Source organism: Chiloscyllium plagiosum, chromosome 4, assembly GCF_004010195.1.
Source record: "Chiloscyllium plagiosum isolate BGI_BamShark_2017 chromosome 4, ASM401019v2, whole genome shotgun sequence".
Lineage (NCBI taxonomy): Eukaryota > Metazoa > Chordata > Chondrichthyes > Orectolobiformes > Hemiscylliidae > Chiloscyllium > Chiloscyllium plagiosum.
The window spans coordinates 24,299,971-24,310,928 of record NC_057713.1 but is presented as its reverse complement, the minus strand read 5'-3'; positions in this window follow the sequence as shown (position 1 = coordinate 24,310,928).

Below are 10,958 nucleotides of genomic sequence, written 5' to 3'. Positions count from 1 at the left end.
TGGCTCTAACGAGCCATGAGGTTCACATTCTTAAAAACATCATTATTTTTATCACAAAGTCTGCAACAAATGTCTCCAGACCCTCCCCTCCCTGGCTCTAACGAGCCATGAGGTTCACATTCTTAAAAACATCATTATTTTTATCACAAAGTCTGCAACAAAAGGCTCCAGAGTCTCCAAAGTTTGTTGTTTTTCTCGCCCTGTAGTCTTATCAGTCAAAGGCTTTAATCTGAAACAGGTGTCTCAAGTCGTTCCCCCATGCTGGAGTCTTATCAGTCAAGGACTCATCCTTCCCTGCGTGTGTTAATGGTTTCATCAATCAAGGGCCTGTTTGTTTTTACTCTGCTCACAAATTGTCAGCATTCTGCACAATTTAAACTATTCTACTTTTGAGTATATAAAATGTTCTAGAAAAGAAACAAAAGTTTTGTCTTTTATTATAGACCAGTCTGTGGTCCAGGCACATCTTAAAGTTTAAACCGAAATTACCTCTCACAATTAGTTATCCGACCGACCAGTTATCTGAAGATAATACTCCCCTCCCGTCTTGTTCAGATAATTGAGGTTGTTCTGTATTGTTCCAAGTCAGGGTAATGTGTGCCTCGGAGTAGAACTTGTGGCTCACGGTTTACAACGGCAAATGATCTCAATTGTCTTTTCAGGTGGTTGAAGTTACGTGATTGGAAGGTGGTGAGGAACATAAGACATAAGACATAGGAGTGGAAGTAAGGCCATTTGGCCCATCAAGTCCACTATGCCATTTAGTCATGACTGATGGGTATTTCAATTCCACTTACCCACACTCTCCTCATATTCCTTAATTCCTTGCAATTTATCAATCTCTGCCTTGATGACATTTAATGTCCCGGCCTCCACTGCGCTCTGTGGCAGTGAATTCCACAGGCCCACCTCTCTCTGGCTGAAGAAATGTCTCCTCATTTCCATTCTGAATTGACCCTCTTTAATTCTAAGTCTGTGCCCATGGGTCCTAGTATCCTTGCCTGATGGAAACAAATTCCCAGCATCCACCCTTTCTAAGCCATGCATTATCTTGTAAAATGATCCTTAGTGAATTACAACAGTGCAGCTTCTAGATTGTTCACATTGCTTTTGTGTCAGAGGTGAAGCGAATGAATATTGGAGGTTGACGGGGTGCCAATTAAATGAGATGCTTTGTCCAGGATAGTGTTGAACTTTGCTTTTATTTTTTTTTGTGGGATGTGGATACCACCGTTTGAGACAACGCTTAATACTCATCTCGAATTGACCTCAAACTGAGTTGCCTGCTGGATTGAAAACCCATGACAGGTCACTGAAGGGTGAGGGCAAGTAAGGGTTGAGATGACAAAAAAACTCAGTTGAACAATTCAATGGGACTCCAAAGTGGTCCATTCACCAGAAATGTAGCTTTAGAACCATGTGGTTTACTCTGTTGCATTTTGTATGGGAGCATTGCTTTCATTGAATGAAGGTGACAAATTTGCAGCTTGGATTGCACATTGGAGACAGCACCTTGTTTTCTGTAATCCAGTAGCCACCCATCAGCTTGTGGCTGGCACTGCAGCCCCTCACAACATGGCAACAAGGGAACTGTAAACAATTGATGTTTAATCTGGTTCCAGAATAGGATTAAATCGATGTGCAGAGCCTATGAAGTGAAACCCTTACAGTGACTGGCACCCTATCCATTTGTGAAGATACAATCCCTGCAAAGTCTTGTGCACTTACCTTCTGCTTACCCTTAACCGAAGACAATGAAGTGTGACATGTTATCAGTGAATGGAGAGCCACAATGAATAAAAGCAAATAATTTGCATGTTGGAAATTGGAAACAGACACAGAGAATGCTGGAAAAACTCTGCAAGTCTGGCAGCATCTATGCAGGGAGAAATAAGATTAATCTTTTGAATCCAGTATGATTGAAGAAGAAGAGTCATACTGGACTTGAAACATTAACTCTGTTTCTCTCTCGACAGATGACCGGTTGAGTTTCTGCAGGATTCTTTCTGTTTGTTTCAGGGAGCCACAATGACATATCTTGTACAACAGTTGACAGCAAAATTGCAAGACATTGCAAATCTCTCTGGAAGAACCCAGACCCATAAGATCATGGATGTAGTTAGCTTCACAACCACTGATGGTGTAGTTCACCATGTCATAGGTGAGAAACAGGGTGGCAAGGTGACTCAGTGGTTAGCACTGCTGCCTCACAGCTCCAGGGACCTGGGTTCGATACCAGCCTTGATGACTGTCTGTGTGGCATTTGCATACTTTCTGTGTGGGTTTCCTCTGGATGTTTTGGTTTCTTCCAACAATCCAAAGATGTGCAGGTTGGGTCAATTGACAACACTAAATTGCCCACAGAGTTCAGGGATGTGTAGGTTAGGGGTAAATGTAGAGTAATAGGTTAGGGGTAAATGTAGAGTAATAGGGTAGGGGAATGGGTGTGGGTGGATTACTCTTCAGAGGGTTGGTGGGGATTTGCTGGGCCAGATGGCTTTTTGCCATGCTGAAGGGATTCCATTATTCAAAGAAATTGAATGAAACATGTCCTGCACTTCGGATGCCACTACTCAGTGGGGTATCCTGCACCATATGTCAAAAACATTTGGGTGGGGAATTGATCTGTCTCATCACATGAAGATCCATGGCAGAATCTCATGACCCTGGGTATCCTTAAACTCACTGACAGCTGATGATGACAATATCAATCATAGAATCCATACAGTGTGGAAGCAGACCACACTGACCTTCCAAAGAGCATCCCAACCAGGAAAAAAACCCTCCTCCTCACACTTTTACAGATGCACGCTCTTTCTCCTTTTTAACTCCCCTAGTTGCCACCATGTTATCGCAGCCATCATATTACTACCAAGTCTTTTTGTAGACTTTCTCCATAATATTAGGATGAACTACCCACACTCCACTTAAAATATATACAGTTTGCCAGCAATCATGAAATACCCAGCGTTGTGGCAGGCATAATATCACTGTGAAACAATGTAATGAAAAATTATATGTTATATCTTTGGAAGCTATTTTTCTTTGTCTGTGTGCTCCATCTTGTAACTGTGCCAAAACTGAATGCTTAGCATTTCCCAAAGCTGCCATTTCTACAGACTAGGAAAACAAGCTAATATTGCAGTCCCCAGAATTGCAATTTAGCTGAATTGCATGTACTGTACATTTATAACACCTTAGGAACTGCCTCACAGTCATAAAATGCCTTGCAGATAGATGAGGCTGTGAATTTTAAGCCCTTTTGCTTTCACCAACTAAGTTGAAATGCGACTCACAGTTTGGCAGCCAGATTCACAGGCTTTACAAAAATGGAGAAGTTGGTTAGCTTGCAGGTAGAGACTGAGGATTACATTTTGTGTTCTGCCTATCTGTATTGGTCAGATGTCCGATGTAGTGCATCAGAATTGCTAGCAGAAATTTCAACTCAGAATCCAGAATTGATGGAAGATCAGGTCAATGAGAAGCAGCAAACTCCTGTTTAGAATTTTAAAACAGTTAACCAATACACTTACGTATTCAAGGTATTAATTGTGTGTCCTTGCCGACGGCTTCCAATTTGTGCATGACAGCTAGAATTTGTGAACATGGGAGGAAATTAAAGTAACAGTTGATTTGAAGTCTTTATTCAAGTTTTTGAATTTTTTTAGCAGAACAAGCCCAAGAAATGTTCATTTTCTCACATAAACTGAATGGAAGAACAAGGAAGTGATAGTTACTACACTAAACGTCTCCTAGATAGCAGCAATAAAGGAGCTTGTTGATCAGGTGACTTAATGCCCATGCCCCTGTGCCAGAACCTTTGGGATTAAATTTGAACTCTCGACCTTGTTGGCTGTAAACAGAGTGCTCATGACATGTTCCAATATGCCAGCTAGTCCTTCCACAATTCATCCATTGCTCTCCAAGCTGAGAAAGAGTGCATATGCTAAATTACGGGAGAGACAATTTTTAGTGTCAATAAAATTTGAATGGTTGTCAAAAAGGGATGTGAGATCTTCCAGAGTAAATGTGGAAACAAACCTTTTCCAATGATGCAAGAGTAAGTAACTAGAGGACATGGAATTAAGATATATAGTCAAACAGACAGGCAATAGTGAAGTTTTCTTTTTCACATCAAATTATTGTGATCTGGAATGCATTGTCTACAACAGTAGATGAGAGTCCAAAGTCAACTTTGGAAAAAGAATTGAATATATACTTATTGAGAAAAAAACAGCTTTGGGGAAAGAGCATTAATTGTATATCTCTTTCAAACAGATAGCAGAGCACACTGGGCCAAATTAATTTAAGATAAAGCAAAGATAAACAGCAGTTGCTGGAAATCTGAAAGAAAAACAGACTTAGCAGGTCTGGCAGTATCTGTAGGAAGAAAGGAGAGTTCGCATTTTGACTCCAGTGAGTCACCTGATGCGTAAAGTTGACACTGAGCTAAATGGCTGCTTTCTGAACTGACAATGAACTGCTTCACCAAATCCTAAAATCACAAAGATCTTCTGACTTTTTTTTAGCACAGAAACTAAGAGCCTAATGTGAATTTAAGTCATCCAGGCCATCAAAGTCCCAATTTGAACAGGCGTTAGCTTGTGAGTTAGACTCACACTCATTCCCTCAGCCTGATGGAAGGCAAGTGTCATAGCATTCCTATTTACAGTCAGAGTCTCGTTGGATTCTGTATACATGGATGTGTGTGTGTGTGTGTGTGTCTGTGTATCACTGCCAATAAACCTCACAATTAAAACAAAGGGCCAATTGTGCTAGAGTGGGGCATCTCATGTTAGGTAATAATAGGTCTTTTTCCTGCAAGCTACAATTCAAAATTATTTATGAATTATGTGAACACATAAGTTGATAATGGTGTGCAAAAGGCAACATCACAGAGCAAACATATCAGACTGATGGTTCCAATATTTTCATTTGATGCATACTGAAGAAACATCGACTGACTGGCCCTCTTTCCAAGCACAATGTAGCAACTGCAATTTTGTTCCTGTTATTAACACATTGCCCTGTAGGTGGTGCCCAAGCACCGTTCTTCTAATTCTACACTAAATTAATGCGGCAGAGAAAAAAACACTGGCACTGAAGCATTGCATTGTTCATTTTTTAAATAGCCTGGCTCCTAAGCAATCAGCATAAATTAAGTATTTACAAAGCCTCTATCTTTTCTCATAAAAGAGGTCACCGAGTCTCACCAATGGTCAGACAGAAAATCCCACAGAAATGCCTCAGTCGTTAAATAAATATTTTGCAGCCCATTAAAGCTGAGGCTGATTGAGGTTCCCAGTTCTTCTGCTGTTAGTGATTTCACATCACTGACCACTGTGTAAATTGGCACTGATGCAGAAAAAGATGGAATCTTCTTTTCTGTCCTTCATCATTATAATCTCAAAGCAATCATTACCAAATTGTATGTGGAATTATAATCAAGAGTTTTAAAAAAATCAACTTAACAATACCTTGGAATTTTCAAATTAACATTTGCTTTCGTTTTCCCTTTTGGTTTGCTATCTTGTGGAAATGAACTGCCCAGTCTTTGTCATCTGATAATATATTTAAATGAAAAATGTTCATACATGACTGTAATCCCTCTCTTTGAAGTTATGATTTTTATTTTTGCTTTGTCAACAAATGTGGCAGCCATTTGGTGCACGGCATGATTCCAATATGATGGATTCGTGTTTGACGCTATCAGCTTAGGAAGAACTCTGGCGAGTTCTGAAACATACTGGAGTGTACCTTGAAATAGTCTGTAGCTGAATCACAAGAGCCTCAGTACAACACTTCATTTTAAGAGTTACATTGGAAAAATCAGTCTTGAGAGCAGGACTAACTTGCACAACAATGAATTCGCAAAAGCAAAACCTAGAAAATAAGCAGAAAATGGTTAAAATACTCAGCAGTTCAGGCAGCATCTATGGAGAGGGAAACAAGGATATGGGGGAAAAGCTGTAAAGTGTAGTTGAGGGTTATCAGTTCAGCATGATCATAGAATTACACAGTTCAGAGAACAGTTTGGTCCATTGAGAAAATTGCTCTAAATCTACACTAGTCCCACTTTGCAACATTTCACCCTTAACTTTGCATATTATGACATTTCAAGTACTTATTCATCCAAGTACTTATAAAGGTTTTGAGTTTTCTCATCTCAACTATTCTCCCAGGAAGGAAGTGCATTCCATTCATTCCCTGAGTGAAAAAAAATCCTCAGCTCCCCCCTCAACTTCCTGCCTTTCACCTTAAAATTATATCTTGTTCCTGACCCTTCAAAACTGTTTTCAGGGAGCTGTAGGAAAGTACCACAAAATCCCTCTGTTCCTCTGAGCTTCCAGGTATTCTGTCATTCGTTAAGTACCTTCACCCCACCCCCCAACCATCTTGTTATTTCTTCCAAAGGGCATCACCTCATACTTATCAGAGTTAAATTCCATCAATCACTGTTCTGCCCATTTGACCAACCCATCTATATTTTCCTGCAACTCACTATTAAATTCCTGGCCACTTTTCATTTCATCTGCAAACTTACTAATCATCCCTCGACCACATTCTTTTTTGCCCCCTTTTTTATGCATTCATGGGATGAGGATATCACTGGCTAGGCCACCATTTATTGCCTACCCCTAATTGTCCAAAGGGCAATTAAAAGTCAAACACATTGTTGTGTTCTAGAGTCACTTGTAGACCAGACCAGGTAAGGATGGCAGATTTCTTTCCCTAAAGAACATAGAGAATCAGGTGGGTTTTTCGGACAATTCACAACGGATTCATAGTCATTATTAACCTCTTAATTCCAGATTTGGCTTTACATTAAATTTAAATTCCACATCTGCCATGGTTGGATTCAAACCCAGGTCCCCAGAACATTACCTGGGTCTCTAGATTAGTAAGCCATCACATCCCCTAGTCCATATAATTTCTGTGTGTGTGTAATATATATCACAAAAATTAAGGAATCCAACAGCCTCCATTTTCACAAACAGTCTTTTATTATTATACTGTGTCTCCTACTTCAAAGCCAACTTTGGATCTAACTTGCCAAGCTACCCTGGATTCCGTATGCTTTATCTCAATGAATGGCGTGTATACTCAAAAGGCTGAATGACCTCTCTCTGTTCATCTTTTGATCTTATACAATCAGTTCAACAGGCTTTTAAATTTGGATCTGGATATTATATACCCAGAAACTTCTTATCAGGAGGGGCATATTAAATAGATCAAGCCGCTTTACTTCCCACCCAGCCGGCAGCTGAGAACCCTGAAATCAACAGCTTGCACACCAAATGTAAAAAAAAATGAAAGGTCAATTATCTTTGTTCATAAGTCTATTGACCTGAATAAAGTGCCCCCAGCATGCCAAAATGTGACTGTGTGTTGGTCACTTTTATGACACATGCAGAGAAGGATGGGGTGCATCATTGGGATTAGGGAAGGGGGAGATGTGTTATATCTTGGATATCACACCAAGACTTCGTGGCAACCCCTCCTTTCTTGTGCACTACCTGCTCTACAAATCTGTCCCATGAACCGGAAATGTGTTGCTGGAAAAGCGCAGCAGGTCAGGCAGCATCCAGGGAACAGGAGAATCGACGTTTCGGGCATAAGCCCTTCTTCAGGAATGAGGAAGGTTTGTCCAGCAGGCTAAGATAAAAGGTAAGGAGGAGGGACTTGGGGGAGGGGCGTCGGAAATGTGATAGGTGGAAAGAGGTCAAGGGGAGGGTGATAGGTCAGACTGGGGTTTGAGGGCCCTGTTAACCACAGTGGGCAGGAAACCAAAGCAATGGAAGAAGGAATCCATGTCTGCAGTGTTGTTTTGTAAGGTGGAATCATCTGAAGAGCTTTTCTCTTCTATTGGAATTGTTTCTCAGGGATCCTGTCTCATTGGTACCCACATGAGGCACCATAATTACATTCTTCCTCCAAGTTCCTCTTCAGGCCAAAGAGATGTCCTGGTCAACACAGCCTTCTGCTCATCCTCTGTTCCTGCTACTCTGTTTTTGACACATTATTTCTGTCACTCTGTTTCTCATTCTCTACTTTCTCAACTTGTTTCTCATACTGTGTTTCTGCCACTCTCTTTCTGCTACTCTGTTTCTCATATTTTGTTTCTGACTTTCTGTTTCTGCCACTCTGTTTCTTATACTCTGTTTAAGCCACTCTGTTTCTCATCCTCTGTTTCTCATATTCTGTTTTTGCCACTCTATTTCTCATCCCATTTGTCATCCTCTGTTTCAGCCACTCTATTTCAGCCACGATGTTTCTGCCACGATGTTTCTGACAGTATATTTCTCAATCTCTGTTTCTGAATCTGTTTCTCACGAAATTGCGGTCCTTGAAGAAGGAGGCCATCTGTGTTGTGCGTTTTTGGAACTGGTCCTCCTGGGAGCAGATGCGGCGGAGTCGAAGGAATTGGGAGAATGGGATGGCATTTTTACAGGGGGCAGGATGGGAGGAGGTGTAGTCCAGGTAGCTGTGGGAGTCGGTCGGTTTGTAGTAGAAACCGCCATGCTGCAACATGAATGCACCAATTAAACTGAAGTTAATAAAGAAACTCACATTCTTAATCTCAAATCACAAAAAAGGAATCTTCTGGCTTCCCTCGGTTAGCTTTGCTGCTTCCACTGTGAAGACCATATCTTTTTATTTTTATTTATTCTGGATCATGGGCCAAAATGGTCCAAGGGCACTGATGTATAAGAGAAAAGGAATGTAGGAGTCACTGCACTTTGGGAAACAAGTTGACAGAACTCAATGTGAGTTGTGATTATACTGTTGCTTTCTCTACGATTCCATGCCAACATGAATGTGTTTGCACAGCTAGCTTCACTCAGAGACACGTTGCTGTTTGGTTTGTGCAATCTGGACCAGTTGTGGAGGTCAGGAGTCACCAGTACAACAACAACTCTCTGATTAGCTCCTGGGCTGGTAAAAAGCTCATGTGTAAACAGTATGGCAGCCGATTATTCAGGCTGCAAGAAAGACAGTTTTTTTTCTCTCTCTCTCTCTGCAGTAAAGTGACCAAATACTGAAAGACAGCCAATCTCCCCCACTATTTGCTGTAACCTGTGACTGATATACCAAAGACTGTACGTCAACTGCCCCATGTCTTCAGTAAATTGCTGGATGGATCTGGAAATAAGGAGATTGAAGATCAGAAGGACTTGGAAGAAGCAAAATGAACCACCTTATTGAAGTGTGTGTGTGTGTTTTATTGAAGTGGAGGTTAGAGTTTCAGCTAATAGAATTAAGCATTGATCGCTTGCAATTATAATTCACTTATTTGTATAAATAGCTATTCATTTTAAATACAGAAACATGGTTAGTGTTTTCTGTTAACTTAAGTCCATCCAACAGGTAAATTGAAGGCTTTGAGTCATTTGATTAAGAGTTAAACTTTTTTGATGATCTCAGGTGTAATGGGGGCTTGATTAAGGGCATTGTGACGTTACACACAAAGACTGTTTTTGTTTTGTATGGTTGCTTCAGGGCATAGTAAAATTAAGATTATACAGCTTTTCATAATTGGCAATACCTCTGGCTTTGGAGTATTCAAGCTGTAACCTAAGAACAGTAGATAGATGGATCTCAACCTTATTTATTCTTCCCTGGCCTGAAGGAAGCATTTACTTTTGAAAGCTGGCACAAGTTTTCAAACTGTCATTTGTCAGCTCCTCCACAGTCCTGAAGCCCAACTGTTGGTGAACACAGCAGCAAGGGGGCTTCAACTTGGTGCTCTCTATGTACTCTAGGGAGAACATAGGAGTAAAAGAGCAAAGGTATACACTTTTCCCACTTCCTCACTGAGAAGTTGGCAAAGGCTGTTGGGCATGCAGATGCAAAGTAGAGGAATATTAGGTCCAAAAGTGAAAACTTTTGCTTTGAGATATAAACACAAAGGCATTGTATTAATGACATATTTCTATTACCTGCTAAATGCATCAATGTGTGGCACAGCTGTCTGGATCCTTTAAATACTGATGGAAATTTTGGAAATAAACTTCACCAGGAAGAAAGAAAACATAAGTCCCAATATATTTAGATTATCCTTGATGGTTTTGTAAAATACAGGAGAGTAGGGAGAACAGTTGATGAGTCAGCTTATTTTAGATTGCTTCAGTAAAAGAACTGGGCTCAATGGCTTCAATCTGTGCTGTCACCTCTTTGTGTTTTATGAATGAAACAGTACACCTCATGATGGCATGTCCTCATGAAACATGAGGAGTAATTGTGCAAAGAAGGCTGTTATAATGAAACATTTCAAATGGTTGAATCCACATATATCCCCAGGGAAGGATGTCATTTAACCGAAAGAACTGAACGAGAGTGAAGAGGAGATTTGAAAGCTGCTGATCAGCATTTTATGGGCGTCATTGGACACTAGACATCAGTCGATTAGAAACAAGATAAGGGGGTGCTTATATTCTTGAAAACTGACAGCTTGAATAGATGCAGATAATTACAGGCTCATTTGTCTTACAGCAACTTACCAAAAATCTTTCAACATTACCTTCCAAATCATGACATCCCAGAAGGACAAAGACAGCAGAGTCATGAGAGTAAATACCATCCTGACTGGAACAATATATTGGTGCTCCCTCACTGTCACTGGAAAAAATCCTGGAACTCACTTCTCAATGTACCAAAAAGACATGGACTGCAGCTATTTACGAAGGCAGCTCCACATCCCACTCTCAAGGGCAGTTAAGGATGGGCTATAAATGGCTGGCATTGCCAACAATACACACATTCTGGATTAGTGGTGCTGGAAAAGCACAGCAGTTCAGGCAGCATCCGAGGAGCAGTAAAATCGACGTTTCAGGCAAAAGTCCTTCATCAGGAATACAGGCAGAGAGCCTGAAGGGTGGAGAGATGAGAGGAGGGTGGGGGTGGGAGAGAGTAGCATAGAGTACAATAGGTGAGTGGGGGAGGGGATGAAGGTGATA